Raw genomic sequence first — 21,491 nt, 5'->3', positions numbered from 1 at the left:
ACTTGTATAAACAGCATAAACATAATTTGTACCCCCTGCTCCACCGCAAACAACATGCCATTGAGGTTCTGTTTGTATGCCAGCCCAGTATGTATCCCAGTATGTACCGCGTGACTAAGTAAGTTGCCTGTGCATAGCAGGACAATGAGGCCATTAAAATTTCCAAACACTAAACTATGGTTAAGCAGCTAGCAGCATCCTAGCCTGGTTTGCCCTTTCAGAAAATAGCTCATTACTTGTAGATAGCTTACACTTGAATGAGGAAAACATTTTCACAAATTCTTCTTCACACTTACTTGAGCCTGGCTTTTCTCAGTTTAGTAGGCTATAATGTAATACACCGGAAAAGAGATTTAGGTTACAATAATCTAGGGCCCTTGCCGCAGTGGTGTAAAGTAACTAAGTACATTTACTCAAGTACTGTACTTAAGTACAATTTTGAGGTATTTGTACTTTACTTGAGTATTTCCAATTTCCAATACTTTTACTTCTACTCCACTACATCTCTGAGGCAAATATTGTACTTTTACTCCACTGCAATTATTTGAAAACTCTAGTTAGTAGTTGAAAAATCTTGAAAAGTGTGCAAACTACTGATTTAGAAGTAGGCATTGGTGTAGGTGGAAGGTGGTTAGCCATCATTTCAGCCTGGTTTGTCCCACTGTCACCACATGTCACGAGATTCACCACACCAGAATAGAACGGACCAATCAGACGGGTGCTGATGGAACAGGAAGTGCCACAGGAAGCAGCTACATCCTGGCATGCGGGCAAACACCAAACACACAGACACACATAGGCCTGTCACGTTTATTGCATAATAGTCTGATCGCAATTATTATTATTATTAATTAATCTGAATTATGTTTGCATAATTGTCAGAACGTTTCCATTCATCTGTCGAAACATTTTGAAAATATATTGATTATCGTTGCCGGTCATATCTTTGTTTATATTTATTTTTAAAAGTACAGGCAGTAAGTTAAAAACACGCCAAATGGTTGACACGAAAAGGCTTGTTTCCATTGTGGTCCATTAAACATTTAACACTCAAACAACTAGACAAAACAACAGTGCAACAAAAACAACTACACACAAATATACAGTATGTGTACAGGTGGAGGAACTATAAAAACTTTGATTTCAGATGCTTTATACACCAAGTACAAATGTACGAAGAATTTCTCTTGGTACGCGTGTCAATGTAAAGTTACAATAGATTAAATATCCTAAATACACAATAAAAACGGTACAAGAGCAATACAATAGCTGTACAAAGTGCAATAATACAAATTACAACTACAGTGTTCTAACAGCATAAAACATTACTTTTAAATGAGATATATTAGATTAGGTATCTTTTATAACATTATAGTCGCCTCTTGTTATTGTATTTACTTTGGTGTCTTTTATCTGCAGTTTATTTACCTATTGTCTTGTCTGTATTGATCCGAGCAAAAGGATTTCCCCTTGTGGATAATAAAGGACATCTAATCTAATCTAGCAGCCATTGCTACTGTAGGTTACAGGCACAGGTAAACAAGGTGGACGTGCTACAGTATAACATGACACATTCACACTCATAAAATACCTCTCAGCCAATCACAATGCAAGGTCAGAACATTGTAACGGAAATACAATTTATATTCCCTTTAGGCTATTGATTTATCGATTATTGATTATGCATTTAGTATTCATCTTGCTTCAGTTATATTAACTAGACCATACCCGGTCGACGCATCCGTGGGGGGATATGCGCACATGATCTGGCAACCCGGGAGGCGACATTGTTTGAGACATAAACGCTAATAAGAAGCTGAGATTTGATGAAATTGAAAAACGGGCTTCACAGTTAAGTTCAGATGGTAATGGTCAATGGCTGTGTGCAAAATCAGAGCAGTTGGTCCAGCCACTGAGGAGAACCGGGTAGCTTCACCTACTCACCTACTCCCACTACAGACGGATTCACCCTTACTAGAATTATAGTAGGATATATGTATGTATATACATATATATATATATATATATATATATATATATATATATATATATATATGTATGTATGCTGAACAGAACTGGCAGAACAACATATAATTGATATTGATACGTACGGTACGGTACATCTCTCTCTCTCTCTCTCTCTCTCTCTCTCTCTCTCTCTCTCTCTCCCTCTCTCTCTCTCTCTGCTCTCTCTATAAAACTGATACTTTTTGTCTGGAGGCTGAATAATTCAGCCCTAAGCATGATGGCCATTACAATTGTATGTAATGTGTATTTTGTTCTCCTTCCTGCTTCTTTCTCTCAGTTCTCATGTGTTGTTGTTTTCATGCTAGGTTTACATCCGGAGACAACAGCCTGTTAGTAGCACTGTGAGTTTTCCTCCGGCCTATGTGATGAGACACATTAACGGTACCTAGGGTAAGTGATATTCCTTTGTTACAATAAGTGTTAAATATATATATTCTGATAGTACTCATTGCTATAGAGTGTCTGTTCAGTAACAAGTGTCCTCCCGTCTCTCCAGCTCTTTAATAAAGAGAAAAAGCATTCAGGAGGGATACCAATTGTATCCAATTAGGAGAGAGAACCCATACAGTATACAGAATAAACAAGTGGAATTCGAAGTGATGACAAAGAAATGAGCAGACACAATTGGAACTGGTACAATATCAAATTTAAGTTGATAATGGGTATTCTCTCCTGATTGGTTCAAAATGTGCAACCCACCTAAAAAAAGATGCTCTGTTTATTAAAGAGCTGGAGAGACGAGGGGACCGCTGTTATTGAACAAACACTCTATAGCTGAATACTATCAGAATATAGTGCTTTAACAAAAACAAAATCAAAATATCACTTATACCCTACCTTTAGTCCTGATTTGACAGTAACTGGATCAAACTAGAACCTGAATTGGATGGCATGACACTCATAGTAGGTTACTGATGAAAGGTCCTGTTCACTTTCGAGGATCACAGTGTGTGAGTTCTGCCTGGCAACCATCTCAGTCGCGCCTCTCTGTCAACATGCAATCTGTCATTACACCTATGTAATGCACGCACACGCACGCGCACACACACACACAGACACACACACAGACACACACACACACACACACACACACACACACACACACACACACACACACACACATGCACCGTAACCCAGTAGGATTAGCATGGCAGGCTCTACCTCACAAATGAGTGGAGGTTTTCTGCTGCCATCACCTAGTCTGTTATTAAAAGTGCTGACACCTCCAGAACCAACCCTCCCCTGGAATATCATTTATCCATGCCACAGTCAACACACAAACTGACACCATGTCTCTCAAACTTACTTGCTTGTCTTTACCTCTTTGTATATTTTTTAGCCAGGCTTGGGCTGTTTTTATAATCCATGTTTCTTGTGTTACAGTTTTGAATTAATGAACTATGGCTCTGTTGTCTGTTCAGCACAGTGTAATGCTGCTTTGAAATGTAATACAATAACAATGTATTCAACACAAATAGTTGTTATTGTTAGTAGTAGTAGAATAAAATATGTATTATTATTGTCTCCGCCAGGCGAGGGCGAGGCTGCCCTCTGCCCTCTGTCCGTCCGTGTGTCCGTGTGTGTCTGTGTGTGTGTGTGTGTGTGTGTGTGTGTGTGTGTGTGTGTGTGTGTGTGTGTGTGTGTGTGTGTGTGTGTGTCCGTGTGTCCGTCTGTCCGTTCGTCCATCTGTGAACAGCTAATCTCCGGCATCGTTTGCCCCATCGACGTGGAACTGTGCACACACACTCCCTGTCTGGATTCCAGAACAGAACCCCTGCCCCATATTTTTCACATCGGCCTGTTATAGCGCCACCAGGAGTCCGATATTAGTTCAAACATCACGCAAATCGGTACACAGTATCTCTATAGTCATGTGATCAAGACGAATCTGTCCTATTTTTCATGTTCCATCCTGATTGGCTAAGATTGGCATCTAAAGTTTACAGGAGAGGCTTGTTTTGAACAAAATGCCTCAAATCATGAACAAAAAGTATCAATATCAAAATTGGTTGTATTTATTTGTTATCCATGGTGTTTTAAAAAGTTTTAAAAAGCGGTATAATGCACAGAAGACGATGATACTGGGGCTCAAAGAAATAAAAAGAACAAGATCGACTGTAAAAGGAACTATAGCCGCAAACAGGCCTGGAATTTCGTCATTTTAGGGGCAAGGCCACACTTGATCCATTCAGACTGAAACAGGAACATTTTTTTAGGGCACAAAGGCCAAATGCCAGGGCAGGAAGGCCATCAAATAAAACAAGATTTTAGTCCATTGCAAAGAATTAATTGCATGTAAGGGTTAAGGATGATTTTAAAATGTAATATGTAGACTATCTGCATTGAAATAAATAAATGATGGTATTTACAATCTGATCCATGCTCAGCCCTGCAGCCAATCAAAGTCACTGGACTGGTTTAAAGACGAAGTGAAGTGAGTGAATTCTTCACTCAGGGAAGTGAAGAATTCACTGGAAATAAGAGACACTGGTGTCTACATATTGACAAGAAAAAGACAGGAGAAAGTGATTCAGTGAGTCAGCTGGGGCATTAAGGCCACTGTGGCCTCAGGGCATGTCATTTCTTTGTGGGGTACAAGGCCAAACTGTGGGGCAACGACGGCCATGGCCTTCGTGGCCTCCCTGAAATTCCTGCCCTGGCCGCAAATAAACTTTGCAGCGGTGGGGGATGTGCAATATCCCCCACCGCTGCGTGTGTGCCCCCCCAAAATGTGCAAAGTAAGAGACTGTATGATCTCGTTTGACTAATATATTTTACTCCCTTTCATTTATCAAACAAAATATAGTATAGATAATTATGGATAATGTCGTCCTTTGTCAGTCAAAAGCTACTGTACAATAAAATCCAAGGGTCTACTTGGTTTTTCACATTTTACTGTGTGCATGTCACTATGTTATGAGCCCACACTGTTAAAAGAGTGTGCACGCATTGCTATGCGAAGTGTTTCGGATAAAAGTGAGCATTAAATGGCATATTCAACAGAATAAAAAAAAAACGTAGTGCACTAAATGTAAAACAATAAGTGATTCAAACTGCGATTTCTGGGACTAACACCAGCTAGTGTCTTTAAAGGGCATCAGCCATCAATGCATTATGTACAAGCATGCAAACGCGTACGCCCCCCAACACACACTTTGATATTAAATGACCCTCCCCATTAATTCTGGACATTTCCCCATTGTTTATCCCCCATTTCTCTTATTTTTTTCCCGCAAATTGATGATGCTAAATGATGATGCTGAATTACAGCCCCATTCTAAACTCTCCGTATTGCACATCCCCCACCGCTGCAAAGTTTATTTGCGGCTGTAGTTCCTTTTACAGTCGATCTTGTTCTTTTTATTTCTTTGAGGCCCAGTATCATCGTCTTCTGCGCATTATACCGCTGCCGTGGACAAGAAGCAACCGACATTTCCATCCTTAGTTAGACGTACCTGCGTGAGTGACAAATACAACCTCCTCGATTCAGTAAAACTCCCCTCCAGACAGTAACAAGCTCCTGTGATCCGATCGGAGCCAAATTTTCAGATGTTTGGGCCAATAAAGCGCTCGGCGGGGTAACAAGCGCTGGAAAATGTGGCACTTTTTATTGAAGTCATTAATTTCCCCTGCAGGACGCCGATGCTGTGCTGGCTCCTTCAGGAGCACAAAAAGGCGGCGGAGCCAACCGAGCATGAAATGAACAGGCAGGATTAACCCGTTGAGACCGGGAACGCATCTGTGTCATTTTTAGATTTCTTTGGGCTATTCAAAAACAGCAGATCTACAAGCTCATAGCGCGGCACCGAGTGCCGCGCTATGAGCTTGTAGAGCTGCTATTTTTTGAAAGATCTCGAAGATGTGTGCAAATCTTTGAATATATATATACTTTTAAGAAAAAATAACTCAAATATTTGCTTCTCGGGGGTCCCTAGAACAATCTATTTTGAGATGGGGGAGCTTGTAGATCTTCTATTTTTGAATAGCCGAAGAAATCTAAAAATGACACAGATGCGTTCCCGGTCTTAAAAGGGTTAACTACCCACTCCTTGACATCTGAGCATTTTGGCCTTGTCTTTGCAACGGGGGGTTTGATAGACTACGGCCTGATTTGCTCTGTTCCGTTACATTTTGTTCAGTGGCGCTCTGCTCTGTTCTATTACATTATGACATTGCGTGGCATGCTACTGTATGCGTGTGTAGTCCCTGTCACTGAGCGTAGACGTCCACATGTCTACTCAGATACACACAGAGTCTCTCGTCGCTTCTTGTCACCTGACAGCGAGGACTTCCACTATCTCTGCCGGTTCTACTCCCTGACAGCCTGCAGGAGTCACCATGTGCAGTGACAGAGTACATACCCTCCCGTTTTGAAGATTAGCCCATCAATCTGCAAGCTCGCTATGCGTCGCATCTCGGCACGTTTTATGAGCTTGTTGATCGGCTTGTATAGATCGGCTTATAAATGGGCCATTTTCAAACATTTTTGGACATTAATTGTCACAAAGTGAGAGTGAAACCGTGCCATAAATATGGCAGCCTGAAGACTGAAAGGGTCCAGGTTTGATTTTACCATAATTATGTGCTTTAATTGATTTACTGAATTTCGATCTTTCTTTCTATCTATCAGGCAAGCAACTGCACAGATAAAGCCCCGTTCAGACTTAAAATAGATGTTTTTTGAGCTTAGAGGTGCGTTTGTAAGGAGAGGTTAGCGTTTGTGTGGGAGGGAGGGTGACACATCCATTATTTTGAAAACAACAGCAGGAAAAAAAAGCACCATCTCCCTCGCCCACCCACAGGTTAAGTCACCCACGTGCACAGTGCACACAACAAACACAGTATTTGCAAACAGCTAACAGTGTGCCTGCCAGCAGGAAGGAGGAGAGAGAATGGAGAGAAGCACAGCGACAGCGTAGGATACATGCTCATTAGTTCCACACAATCTCTTGTATGAGGAAGTGGCTAAAAGCCAAATATATACCATTTTGTGGTATTTTTTGCTTTACTGGAGTATTTCCAATTTTCAGTGCTTTTACTTGTACTTTTACTCCACTACAATTATTTGAAAACTTGAGTTACTAGTTACTTTGTCGATATAAATCATTATATTATAAAACATACATTAACCGCTTTAGCCCTATTTTATACCTAGGCTATTTTAAAATAGCCGATCTACAATCTACTGCAGATCTGCTATTTTCAAACATTTTAGTACTTTTGGTACTTTAATATATTTTGATGCCAATAGTACTTTTACCCAAGTAACATTTTGAGCACAGGCTTTTTACTTGTAACAGAGTATTTTTATATTGCGGTATTGATACTTTTACTTAAGTAAAATTTCCGAGTACTTCTTCCACCACTGCTTTTATCCCCGTCTTACAGAGCCTTATTAGATACGACATCACAGCTTGGTTTGATAACCTCTCTGTACAAACTAAAGTCCAATCTGGTCAGATTGAATGCAGACCTGCAGGGGAGATCAGAGGGCTGAGACAGCTCCCACAGTGTCAGTCTACAGTTGCAGTCTACTTAGCAGCAAGCTATACCCTAAGGCAAGCCAAAAAGAATGGTTACCATGACCCATCCCATGTTCTAAATGGGACCGATGGGAGTATCAGCTACGGTTGCGGATTAAACAGATTTAAAAATGAGCTCATGCCTGTGTCAATAAAACGTTTGAATAGCAGCAGATAAGGCCATGACACTGGAGGATATGTGTCTCTAATTGATGTGATTTGTGTGTAGATCTTTGCTTTTATTGGTGTTTGTTTTTCTGATCGTTAAGTGTTACGGCAAATAGCTCTATATTCCCATAGTCATCAGTGTTTGTTTATGACAGGGTCTAACCCCTCTCTCCAGCTGTTTAGCGAAGAGAAAACTCATTTTCAGGTCAGGATACCAATTAAATCCAATCAGGAAAGAGAACTCATGCAGGATACAGGATAATCAAGTGAAATTAGATGTGATGAAACAACAAAGCAAAATGAGCAGACACAATTTGAACAGGAACACAATAGAATTGAAGCTCATTGGTTATCTCTCCTGCATGAAGTTGGCGTCCAACATGAACATTTATTTTCTGTTTACTAGCTGTAGAGATGTGATGACCCCTGTGACTGAACAAACACTATAGCAATGATCGGAATATAGAGCCTTAAGTTTTAAAGAAAAAACGTTTTGTTTCAAACAAACAATATCACTTCTTTGTATGTTTTTTTGTTTTGTTTTTTTTGTAGGGGGAATGTTTATCTTTTAGTGTTGCAGAATGGGTGAAAGCCTGAATTTCCCACTTTGTGGGACAATACATTTCACCTTGACCTTGACCTGCACAGTGGATGATTTTTTTTTTTTTCTCCAGGAGTCAAACTTGCTGGAGTGACTGTACACTGCATTCCCACCAGCACACAGTGGCGACTTCTATTGCTCTGTTCTCCGTTCTATTGCGTCAGTTTCTGTCAATCTGAAGTGGTGGAGTGTGTACAACCTACTTCAGAGCACAGTTCTCTTCTGGTTGCCTGTCGCTCAGTGGCAGCAGCAAAGTTGAAATTCTCTCAACTTAGCTGGTCCGCTTATTTCTGGCTTCGACTCCCTCTGTCTGTGGAGGGGGAAGTGGTGGTCGCTCCTCGTCATAGACATTGCAGTGAACCTCGCCGCTTCATTAGAAAACTGTGAATTCAGTTAGGAAGAGAGACAACTGGCCTTTCTCTCTCTCTCTCTCTCTCTCTCTCTCTCTCTCTCTCTCTCTCTTAGTAGTACACTAGTACAACTTACTACATTTTAAGGATAACCTACAAAGTAATCAGCTTGATAGAAATATCCTACATATACTGTAACTGATCATCAACGCATCGAACACATTGTGAGCTTGTAGATCGTCTATTTGAACTATTTGAAAATAGTAAAGCACTGGCGAAAATAGGGCCCTTGGTGTAGAGGGAAAAAGGAGGGGACGAAGTAGCCCCTGGGAGGCCCTGCTATAAGCATAGAGTTTTTAACCACTTAAACCCCATATGGCTGACCGGAGTCCCTCAGGGCTCTACGCTAGTGTATTTTCTGTTTTCTGTTATTGTGGGGAAGGCTTTCGCTGAAATTAGCCGATCGACGAGCTCACAGCGCGTGGCAGAATAAGGATGCTGGGGTTTAAGTGGTTCTGTGTTTTTTAAGCCCATTCAATCCGGGAACGCATCTGTGTCACTTTCAATTTCTTTGGCTATTCAAAAATAGCCGATCTACAAGCTCATAGTATGAGCTTGTAGATCTGCTTTTTTTTTTAAAGAATTTGTGAAAATGTGTGCAAATCTTTGAATATATGTACTGTATACTGTACATTTTTAACTCAAATCTTTCCTTCTGGGGGTCCCTGGAACAACATATTTTGGGTGGTCCTTGACAAGAAAAAAGTTTGAGAACCACTCATATTATCGCAAGATCATAGTTTTTTTTCTTTCAAAAAGAACTGTTAGGATTTAGAAGACATTTGTAGAATCCCCAGAAGCAAAAAAAGAAATGCTTTAAAAACATATATATTCAAAGATTTGCACAAATGCTCACGTTTTTTCCAAAAAAATAGCAGATCTACAAGCTATGAGCTTGTAGATCTGCTATTTTTGAATAGCCCAAAGTATAAAAGAATGATTCTTATGCGTTCCAGGATTGAATGGGTGAACAATCTAATTATTTCCGTAATCCCATGCATTCATCAAATCCAACGCTGTCCAACTGTGTCTGTTTGTTACACAAACGGAGGCCTGGTGATGCTGGCGAACATGATGACTATGATTAGAGGAGGAGAGGAAGTGTTTGCAACATTCTGTATAGAAACCACAGCTATACTGTATATACCGTTTCGCCCGATCCATCTCTCCCTCCCACGCTCCATCTCTCCATCTCCTGCTCCTCACCTCCTCCATCTATCACTCTGGCACGCTCTCTCTCTCTCTCTCTCTCTCTCTCTCTCTCTCTCCATTTCTCACTTTCAATCTCCGTCACCCTCCATCTCTCTCTCTCTCTCTCTGTTTTTCTGCTGCAGATGAAATTAAGACTTCCCCCACGCTATTTCCTCTTTGGCCTTTCAGCATCCATCTCATGTTGCAAGTGATGACAGAGAACTGTGGAGTGGAGCAAATTATTCTCTCTCTCTCTCTATCTCACCCTCTCTGTCTGTCTCCCTCTCTTTTTTTTTTACTTCTACATGCTGCTACTGATATTGAATTGTTGAGTGTGTTCTGTTTGTGTGTGGGCGGCGCACATGTGCGTTTTGTATAAAAGAGTTTGTGGTTATTTCTTGTTCTATGTCACTCCCTCTCTCTCCCCCCTTCCTACCCAAACGTAAAGGGATATTTCACTTTCAGATAAAATAAACATTAAAAACAAATATTATAATTAAATGAAAAGAGTAATGTAAAAATCACAGCCCCCTCACGCATTAGAAGGACATTCTAATGCGTGAGGGGGCAATGATTTTTCCATTACTCTTTTCAATTTTTTTAAATATATTTTTTTTATTTGAAAGTGAAATACCCCTATACTGTAAGTCTATCTCACACACACACACACACACACACACACACACACACACACACACACACACACACACACACACACACACACACACACACACACACACACACACACACACACACACACACACACACACACACACTTGCTCACTCACGTTACACACGCAAACATACAAGGTACACATTACTACACACAGTGAAATCAGCAGTGTTCATTTCATTCTGAGAGAGTTATAAACAGTGGTGGGAAAGGAACTCAATTGTTTTACTTAAGTAAAAGCATCAATACTGCAATGTAGAAATACTCTGGGACAAGGAAAAGTGCAGAATTCAAAATTGACCTGAGTAAAGGTACAAAAGTATTGGCATCAAAATGTACTTAAAGTACCAAATGTAGAAAGTACTCATTATTGCAGAATGTCCCATTTCACAAGTTTTCAAATGTGTATTTTTTTTTTTAAATACCAGATCTACAAGCTCACAATGCGTCACATCGCAACACATTGTGAGCTTGTAGATCTGCTATTTTCAAATGGCCGAAATGTATATAGGGCTGAAGTGGTTAATGTATGTTTTGTAATAATAATAATAAAAATCTACAAAGTAACTAATGTTTTCAAATAATTGTAGTGGAGTACAATAGTGGAATACAATATAAGTACAATATTCGCCTCTGAGGTGTAGTGGAGTAGAAGTGAAAGTACTGAAAATTGGAAATACTCCGGTAAAGTAAAAATACCTCTTAATATACTTAAGTACAGGCCTCTTCCACCACTGACAACCTGGCTCTTTGGGCTTCGATCCCATGACCTCATAGTTAGAGAGAATCTCATCACCTGAGAGCAGTATGATTATTAGGTGAAAGCTATATGATTACATGGTTGCCGTTATTGTTGCCACTGTGCTATTCCTAGTACAGTAAAGTGTTACACTAGTGTAATATTGTCCTGCAAGTACTGCGGGCCATACAGCCTCTATGGTGTACACACAATGACAACAAAATATCACATTCTATTTGGCAGGTGCTGTGGTTACCAGTGTGATGTGCACATTATACATATCTGTACATGGTAAAGTAACCTTTACTCAAGTACTGTACTTAAGTACGCTTTTGATTTGACTTTACTGGAGTATTTCCCATTTTCAATACTTTTACTTCTACTCCATGACATCTCAGAGGAAAATATTGGCAAATATTTTACTCCACTTCAATTATTTGACAGCTTTAGTTACTTTGCAGATTTAGATTATTATTACAAAACATGCATGAACCACTTCAGCCCTATATACATTTTGTCCATTAGAAAATAGCCGATCTACAAGCTCACAATGTGTTGCGATGCGACGCATTGTGAGCTTGTAGATCTGCTATTTTCAAATATTTTGTTTTGTTAAAATGGTTAAAGTACTATATTCTGATAGTAATCGTTGCTACAGAGCGTTTGTTCTGTCACAGGGGTCTCTCCAGCTCTTTAGTAAAGAGAATATAGTACATTTTCAGGTAGGTGACACATTTTAAGCCAATCAGGAGAGAGCACTGAAAATGCATTTTCTGTTTAATAAAGAGCTGGAGAGACAAGGAGACTCCTTTTACTGAACAAACACTCTATAGCAATGAGTACTATCAGAATATAGAGATATTCAACACTTATTTTAACCAAAGTAAATCACTTACCCTACCTTTAAGTATATTTTGATGCCAATACTTTTGTACTTTTACTCAAGTAAATTTCGATTACCGGACTTTTATTTGTAACAGAGTATTTCTACACTGCAGCATTGATACTTTTACTTAAGTAAAACATTTGAGTACTTGTTCAACACTCTTTTCAAGTTTAACCACGTAAAACCTATGCTTTGTTCATTGACCGGAGTTCCCCAGGCGTCTAATAGGCCCCTCCTTTTGTGCCTCTACACCAAATCTCTTAGTCCCAGAATAGGGACACTAGGGTCAATTGCGGTCCAAAAGTGACCGACTGAAACCCCCTGAAGATGGCCAGCTAAATCAACGGTTTAGGCTCAGCAATGCATTGTGGGAATATTTCCAATCAGATTCCCACGGCTGACCCAGTCCTAGCTAATATGATGTTATTTTCCCAGTGACATTCCCTCACTCACTCATTGACTTCACTCCACAGTGTATTTACATGTTTTAATCCAATCCAACTTTGTTTATAAAGCACATTTTGACCTAGCCTGGTAAACCCCCCCTCCGGAAATGTCCTCATTTGTATTTGATTTCAGTTGTGAGTCTGGCATGGAGGTCTGTTTGGCTTTTTGGCTGTGGGCGGGAGCTGGGCGGGAGCTGGGCGGGAGCTGGGCGGGAGTAGTACCGTTGACTGACAACCCCTTCAGCCAATCAGCAGTTCCACCACCACAGAGCAACGTGATTTAAGGGGACCTTTGAAAGGGCCATGCCGAAAATAGGTTGCTTCATGCGGATACATGAGTATTGATTGATTGATTGAAATTTTTATTAGGCAAAAAAATGTAAAACAACACAGTTACATTTATAATACTTTTGTCTAAAAGGTCCGGCCAAAAAAGTCCTTGCGGACTTGTTTCCGTTGGGGTCCTTGAATTAATTTCATAGACATATAAAGTAGCAACCAAACAGTTCCAAAATCAACATAAAAATACAGAGGAGAAAAAAAAATACCACTATGTACAAAAAAAGCATGAAAAAATAAAAAATATATACAAAAAAAGGGGAGGTGGGGGTCGTCTGTCTACAGGGAAACTGGTGCTAGCTCCTCTTTTGGCCTCCAGAAAGATGAGTTTTTAGGGCTGTTTTGAATGAGCCCAGCGAACTGCATTTTTTGAGGGATGTGGTTAGACTATTCCATTGGTGGCTGTGCTGTAGAAGGAGAATTTCCCCATGTTTGTTTTATGGGTGGGTGGTACCAGATTGTTGTTTACGCTCCCTCTAGTTTCGTGACTGTGGGTGTCACTAACTTTTTCGAGGTATTTATACAGATATGCGGGTATAGGGGGCATTTCGGGCAAATCTGCATTTACAATTTTGAAGACCAGTCCCATTTTTTGTTGTTTAACCCTGTCTTCCACCGGGCAGTATCACAGCCCGCCCCTGCCGGTTCTCAGATATTTTTATTTTTAAATAGGCTCTGTCATGATTAATTGACGACATTTATGAAGTTAAACAACTAAATGCTCCACTTGGCTCCACTTGGCTCCACTTGGCTCCACTCGGCTTCACTCGGCTTCCACCTGATTGGCCAATGTGCGCTGTCAATCACAGAACAATGAGCGACGACGCTGATAGGCTAGTTCAAGTTGTGAACTCCGCGGAAACGCCCAGACAAGCTCTCAGGCCAGGCTCACTACTGAAATCAAATAGAAATGAGATTTCCTGAGGGGGGGTTTACCAGGCTAATTTTGACCATATTCAATTCACCAACGATTATTAATGATACAGTACTTCTACCCGCGCTGTAAATAAGTAGCTATATAATCATCCTTAAAGCCAGTGTTAATTTTGTTGACTAAGACTAAAAGACTAAAAGACTAAGATTTTGATATTTAGTCGACTAAGACTAAACCATTTCAGAAGACTAAAATAGGACTAAAACTAAATTGCGTGTTATTCAAAAGACTAAATCGGAATTTACTGTCAAAATGAACACTCCAACAAGCTATGAATAAAAGTCTAATTAATGTATGAAATGCTTCATAAGAAACCATGCACGACATGCTTACAGAAGTGTTCAATTATTTTGGCAATTTTGTTTTCATTATTTATTACTTTTTAACCCTATTATTATGACCACTACTATTTTAACTTATTAAGTGATTTAAATGTACAGTAAATGTTGTTATTACATTTTGTTAGGAAGCTTGAAGTACAACAATGTCACTTCCTATAATGCTGCTATACCAGCTGCATTGTATGAGTGTGTGTCACATCTTGTACCACACAATTACAGGATGTGATTTATACCTAAACTGCCATTTATCAGCAAAAACAGTGAATGTTTTTCAAAACAATCACATGTCATGTCATGTTTCTGCAAAAAATGCAACCTTGGGCAAGTCAAATGTTTTTTTCCCCTCACCATTCAATCATGAAAACACATTAATCTTCCTGACTTGCCTGTCTCTGTCTTTCTTTCTCCGTTGATTCACTCTCCATTGCCTTATTTCAATTTGACAGATTATTTCCTTTTTTGGTGTTTCTTTCTCTCTGGAGGTATTTCTCTGGGTCATATGTGATTCTGTCTCTAGTGTATGACTTTGATCTTTGCGGAGCCATGATCCCAAAACAACAGACAAGAAATGCATGGCAGAATGTTCACCTTACGTTATTCACTGTAGTATGTTAACAATTACTAAGCAGACACTAACATCATTTTTTAATGAAAATATGAAAGCTCTCTAACATTGCAAAAACATCGTAATTCACTCGTTTTTACAGAAAAATGTACCCCCAAATGCCTCAAATTTAAGAATTCCTCATGTACTAACCAACTAAATGAATTTGCTTTGTACAGTATGGCTGGAACCACATGAACCATTGCGTTTAGCCGATCTAAGTGTAGCTTACAATAACTCACTTTGTCATGCATTGTGAGCTACAGTAGTACAATGGCATTTTTGGCAATGTGATTTGTTGTAGAGCAGTGGTTCTCAAACTTTTTCATGTCAAGGACCCCCAAATTGACACTTATTAGCCCGCGGACCCCCATTTGAAAAGATAAGCCAGGGACCCCAATAAGAGAAGGCTTTCTAGCAGTGATTCTCAACCATTTTAATGTCAAGGACCCCCAGTTTGACATGTATTAGGCTACGGACCCCCATTTAATGGCATTTCTATCTCTGGGACCCCAATTTATATTGTAAAATCAATGTTAATTTAACTCTGAGAGTGTACAAATGGAACCAAATGGACCCTAACGGGTCCATTTGGTTCCATTTGTACACTCTCAGAGTTACAGAACCATAAGGGTCCATTTGGTTCCTATCCATCATTTAGCTGGGGACCCCCTGGAACCGCCTCAAGTACCCCTGGGGGTCCCCGTACCCCACTTTGAGAACCAATGTTGTAGAGGGAAGAAAGGAACAGAACAAGTATAGAACCAGTGGTGAAGAAGTACTCAGGTATATATATATCTTCAGTAAAAGTAGCAATACCACAATGTAGGAATAGTTACGCTGTTACAAGTTAAAGGCCTGTGTGTTCAAAAGGTTACTTGAGTAAAAGTACAAAAGTGTTGGCATTAAAATATACTTAAAGTACCAAAAGTAAAAGTACTGAAATGTTTGAAAATAGCCGTTCTACAAGCTCACAACGCGTAGCATCGCGACGCGTTGTGAGCTTGTAGATCGGGGCTACAAAATAAAATAGGGCTAAAGTGGTTAATGTATGTTTTATGATATAATAATTGATATTTGCAAAGTAACAAGTAACTAAAGTTATCAAATAATTGTAGTGGAGTAAAAGTACAATATTCGCCTCTGAGATGTAGGGGAGTGGAAGTCAAAGTATTGAAAATTGTACGTACTCCACTAAAGTAAAAAATACCTCAAAATTGTACTTAAGTACAGTACTGGAGTACAAGTACTTACTTTCCGCCACTGTATAGAACCCTGGGGGACCTCGAACAAAGACGATTTTAACGGCACAGGCTGTTTGCTCCTCTGCTCAATGATTGCATCATCAGTAGTCCAGTCCACCATGTGGCTCATGACTGGCCTGGGAAAAGGATTATATCTTTAATCGATCAACATAATTCCTTCTGCCTCTTTTCCTAGCCCTTATTTATTTGTGCTGGCACTTTAATGTGATGATTATAGGATCACAGCAATATTGTCTGGCCACTATCTCTCTCTTGTCATTGTACATTTATTTTTTTGTTTATTCTATTATTGCTCTTCTTTTTACACAGTTGACTGTTTGCATCGCTGGTTGCACTCGTTGTTCACGTTCAGTTCCTCTAGATAAGATCTTCCACAGAGGTTTTAAATGTGGTGTTTGATGAATTATTATGACTTTAAAATACAGTACATGTATAATTATTATTATTTGATGCAATTTAGCTTAAACCATACACGTGACAGTAGTGCCCTCTGCCCTGGGGCTCTATACTAGACCCTGTCCTGTTTTCACTAAATATCTTCGTCAAAAATACAAGCGCACAAACACGTCATTTTAGCTTTTAGATCACCTATTTTATCTTTTAGATCACCTATTTTAGCTTTTAGATCACCTATTTTATCTTTTAGATCATCTATTTTATCTTTTAGATCATCTATTTTAGCTTTTAGATCATCTATTTTAGCTTTTAGATCATCTATTTTAGCTTTTAGATCACCTATTTTAGCTTTTAGATCATCTATTTTAGCTTTTAGATCATCTATTTTAGCTTTTAGATCACCTATTTTAGCTTTTAGATCACCTATTTTAGCTTTTAGATCACCTATTTTAGCCTTTAGATCACCTATTTTAGCTTTTAGATCATATATTTTAGCTTTTAGATCACCTATTTTAGCTTTTAGATCATCTATTTTAGCTTTTAGATCATCTATTTTAGCTTTTAGATCACCTATTTTAGCTTTTAGATCACCTATTTTAGCTTTTAGATCACCTATTTTAGCCTTTAGATCACCTATTTTAGCTTTTAGATCACCTATTTTAGCTTTTAGATCACCTATTTTAGCTTTTAGATCATATATTTTAGCTTTTAGATCACCTATTTTAGCCAAACGTCCCCCAGAATAGGGACCGGGGTCACCATAGCGAGCAGGGGAAGATGGAGCCATCCTAATAACACACAGGCTTACTGCTTAGTCCCATTATACAGTATATTCAGCCATATCCCCACGGTAATCCAATCTGAACTCACCGTTGCTCATGAGTCACCTGTAACGAGATTAGAGGCCTTTTGATGGATCGCCATAGTAACCCTGACCCTGGGTGGTATAGAGAGACGAGTGGTGGCAATTACCTGTCAGCACTTCCTGTGTATAGCAGGTGAAGAAGAGCTGCATGGTACAGAGGACGGTCAATGTAAACAAGGGACCGCATAGCGATTATGTTACCACTTATGTAATGCACATGCAATTTACTCTGCATCATGCCTGGAGCAATAATGACTAGTTAACTCTGTTTTCTTTTTAAACCTTTAAGACCAGTAACGCATCTCTGTCATTTTAAGATTTCTTTGGGCTATTCAAAAATAGCAGATGTACAAGCTCACGGCGCGGCACCGAGTGCCGCGCTGTGAGCTTGTAGATCTAGTATTCTACAAATGTCTTCTAAATGCTAACAGTTGCTATATCAGTGGTGCTCCAACTTTTCCATGTCAAGGACCCCCAAAAATGATATGTATTTGGCCACGGACCCCCATCTCAAAATATGTTGTTCCAGGGACTGCCAGAAGCACAGAAAAGTTCGCTTTAAAACATATATATATATATATATATTATTCAAAGATTTGCACACATTTTGAAGACAAAAAAAAAGCAGATCTACAAGCTCATCGCGCGGCACTCGGTGCCGCGCTATGAGCTTGTATATCTGCTATTTTTGAATAGCCAAAGAAATCTAAAATGACACAGACGCGTTCCCGGTCTTAAAGGGTTAAGACAGAACTGAAAACTCATGTTTAGGATGTTACGTTTATCTGTTTGTCTAGTATGACCTGTTGTTCCTGTCATCATGGCGATAGCAGTATAATTGGTATGTTTGTTTGCTTTGAAACTAATGATGCTTTCTGACTAGTTAAGAGGAGCTGCCCTGCTTCCATGATGTTAGCAGTGTTAAAGGGATAGTTCACCCCCAAAGTGACTTTTTTTCCATATCGATTAGTCACCCCATGGAGACTTGAATTCATGGATATTTTTTTGTTTTTGTCCCATTCCTAAGACAATAATTTGATGACCAGCGGACCGGTAGGCAGCGGTTCCGGCAGGAGACACAAAGGAGACTTTTTGTGTCTCGTACCGGAACCGGCGCCGGTCATCAAATTATTGCCTTAGGAATGCGACAAAAAAACACAATCGTTTTGAGGGTGAACTATCCCTTTAATGTACAGTAGGCTATGTTTTGTTTAGATCATTTTTCAGCACTTTGTAAGGACTTCTTCTTCTTCTTCTTCTTCTTCTTCTTCTTCTTCTTCTTCTTCTTCTTCTTCTTCTTCTGCTTCTGCTTCTTCTTCTTCTTCTTCTTCTTCTTCTTCTTCTTCTTCTTCCACTTAGCTGTTAGAGGTCTACATCTACAGTTGGCTCACTTACACATACAGTATGTGTGCTGTTATCAATGTAGTGCTGGTGCTGATCTCCTGTGCAGGGAGGGACCTCAGTATTCCAATTGCTAGGTGCACATTCCATATGCCAGGGCAATCCAAAGTGCTTCACAGAACACAAACACAGTATAGTAACAATTCACAATCAAAGAGTGCTACAGTAAAGACCAGAGAAAAAATAATAAGCAAAATGGATGCAACAAATAAATGAACAAATAGCTATTAAAAGCTCTACTATAGACATGCTTTTTTTTTTTAGGCCAAGCTACAGATGTGCCACTTCAAAACTTCGCACTTTTCCTGAAAGTGCCCTGAAAAGGCATGTTTTCCTCCCTGTTCTGCCCTTAAAATTGCACTGTTTTGCCCCTGAAAAGAAGTTGTCACTACACACCCCCGTTTTTCCCTTCAACAGAGACCCATATACATGAGAACAAAAGAATGTGTGTTGAATAAGGTGTCAGATTCATTATGAGGCGAAAGGTGATTTGAAGAGGTCCTTGACCAGTTGCTCAAATTAATTAGCATCATAAAAGCAGTGATCATCAAAATAATTCATCATTTTAAATGCCCTTCTTTGTCCCTCTTATTGCCCTGGGAATCCCCTGAAAATGTACTGTCTTGGCGATGGCAGGACATGTGAAGTTTTGAAATGGCACATCTGTAGTTCTAAATGTTTTTGCCATTAATGGGTAGACGAGGCAGTGCTTTTGATTGATCGATTGAATACTTTATTAGACTTATTTATGTAAACAGCACGAGGTACTGTACAGTCACAAAACACAAAAAGTCCTGAATACCTGTGTAAAAAATAAACTATAATTAACTCTGACCTAAAAGTGGCCAGAGTTCGTCCTTGTTTAACCCATTAAGACCGGCGGGAACGCATCTGTTTCACTTTAGATTTCTTGGGCTATTCAAAAATAGCAGATATACAAGCTCATAGCGCGGCACCGAGTGCTATGAGCTTGTAGAGGGGTCAAAATATTTTCAGATGGGGGTCCGTGGCCAAATACATGTCATTTTGGGGGTCCTTGACATGAAAGAAATTGAGAACCACTGATATACAGTATATAGCAACATACGTTTTTTCAAAAATAAACAGTCGGGATTTGGAAGACGTGTAGAATCCCCCAGAAGCAAAGATTTGAGTAACAAAATGTTCGCCTTTAAAAAATATCCATTCAAAGATTTGCGCAAGATTTTCAAGATTTTTCAAAAATAGCAGATCTACGAGCTTGTAGATCTGCTATTTTTGAATAGCCCAAAGAAATCTTAAAAATGACACCGATGCGTTCCCCCGGTCTCAACGGGTTAAACACCACCTGCGGGAGGTTATTCCAGGTCAGTGGTCACGTGGTGTTTTGTTCTAAACTCTTGGGACGACCAGTAGGTCAGCACCAGATGTCCTAAGGGTCCTCGAAGGGTTCATGTGGCACGAGCATTTCTGACATGGTATTTGTGCACAGAACCACATTTATGGGGTTGCCAGGTTGCATTACAACCACAGCTATGTTGGCAACGACATCTAACCCGTGTGTCTCCTTGGAAACAGATGGCCGGCTTAATTTATAATCACCGCGTGTAGTCAAGTACCGGACTGAATTATTTTGGGATCGTTTGCCAGGTGTTCACTTTTGGGAAGGAATGAAATCAGAGACGAGCCTAAATAATCCATTAAGACCGGGAACGTGGCTGTGTGTCATTCCAAGATTTCTTTGGGCTATGACAAAAATAGCAGATCTACAAGCTCATAGCGAGTCCCTATTTTGGGCATGTCAAGTGAAAGCTCTCAAAGATGAAATATGAAGATACGAGGCCTCTACTACTCGACACAGTGATGGCAGTGGCGTGCACAGACATTTTGAGGGGCAGGTGCTCAAGTAAATTAGACTTTTTTTGTATTACTTGGTCTGCTCTTTTTTCCCTGTACACCTATACCTCTTTGCCAAAAGTAGCCGATCTACAAGCCCACAACGCCTCGCAGCGTGAGGCGTTGTGGGCTTGTAGATCTGCTATTTTTGGCTAAAGTTCTCCTCAGAAAAGGGATGCTAGGTTTCGAGTGGTTATGGTAAAAAGAAAAATCATATCACACAAAGATTTGGCGGACCCCCTGTAGTAACTCTGAGGACCCCCTAGGGGTCCCGGACCCCCTGTTGAAGACCCCTGGTGGTAAACTGTTTTTTCTTCTTTTTTTCAAAAGGGCACTTCTGGTCAAGAGGGCAAAGGGCAGTTGCTCTAGCACCACCTAGAGTCTATCTGTGCACGTCCCTGAGTGATGGTGTGTACTAGCAAACACGCTCGTAAACGCTCTGTTTGTCACAGGGATGAGTCATTATCAGGCCTGAAGTGAGCCGTCTTTGAAGGGCTTAGAAACAGAGTTCACGGTGGGCACTCACTGCGCTCACAGCATCTGTGTGTGACGTGCAAAGTGCTTCATTTTGACAGCAGGTTCCAGCATTAAAGGACGACTTCACCCATTTTCAACCTGTCTTCATATAATTGGTCCTCACTAATGCTCATGATAAAATGGTTAAAAACGTGCCAAGAATAGAAAACCTGCAGTTTCTATTAGCTTGGATTCCCCATCGATGATGTCACTGGTAGGCGGGTTTCTGAACTGTTCACAGCCCTCCTCTGAGACACAGACCGGGTAGACAAAAACGAAACCATCCTATGA

The 21,491-nt window shown here is 39.9% G+C and overlaps 1 protein-coding gene across 3 annotated transcripts in view; it reads left to right on the top strand.

Annotated features, from left to right (window-relative positions):
* The window catches only part of gpr4 (G protein-coupled receptor 4), a 76,933-nt gene that overhangs the window by 15,644 nt on the left and 39,798 nt on the right, over positions 1-21,491 (top strand). The window contains exon 2 of one of the 3 annotated variants that reach the window (XM_084065267.1): positions 2,334-2,369. The exons of 1 other annotated variant lie outside the window; for it this stretch is intronic. The gene's annotated coding sequence lies outside the window, so the exon portion shown is untranslated. Of the gene's footprint in view, positions 1-2,333; positions 2,419-21,491 lie in introns of all 3 variants that reach the window. One more of the 3 variants, XM_084065266.1, reaches the window with a different exon arrangement.

This window comes from Gymnoscopelus microlampas (genome assembly GCF_963454915.1).
Source record: "Gymnoscopelus microlampas genome assembly, chromosome: 8".
NCBI classification, from domain to species: Eukaryota; Metazoa; Chordata; class Actinopteri; order Myctophiformes; family Myctophidae; genus Gymnoscopelus; species Gymnoscopelus microlampas.
Note: the sequence above shows the minus strand (reverse complement) of the source record. Positions and strands in the feature narration are given on the sequence as shown.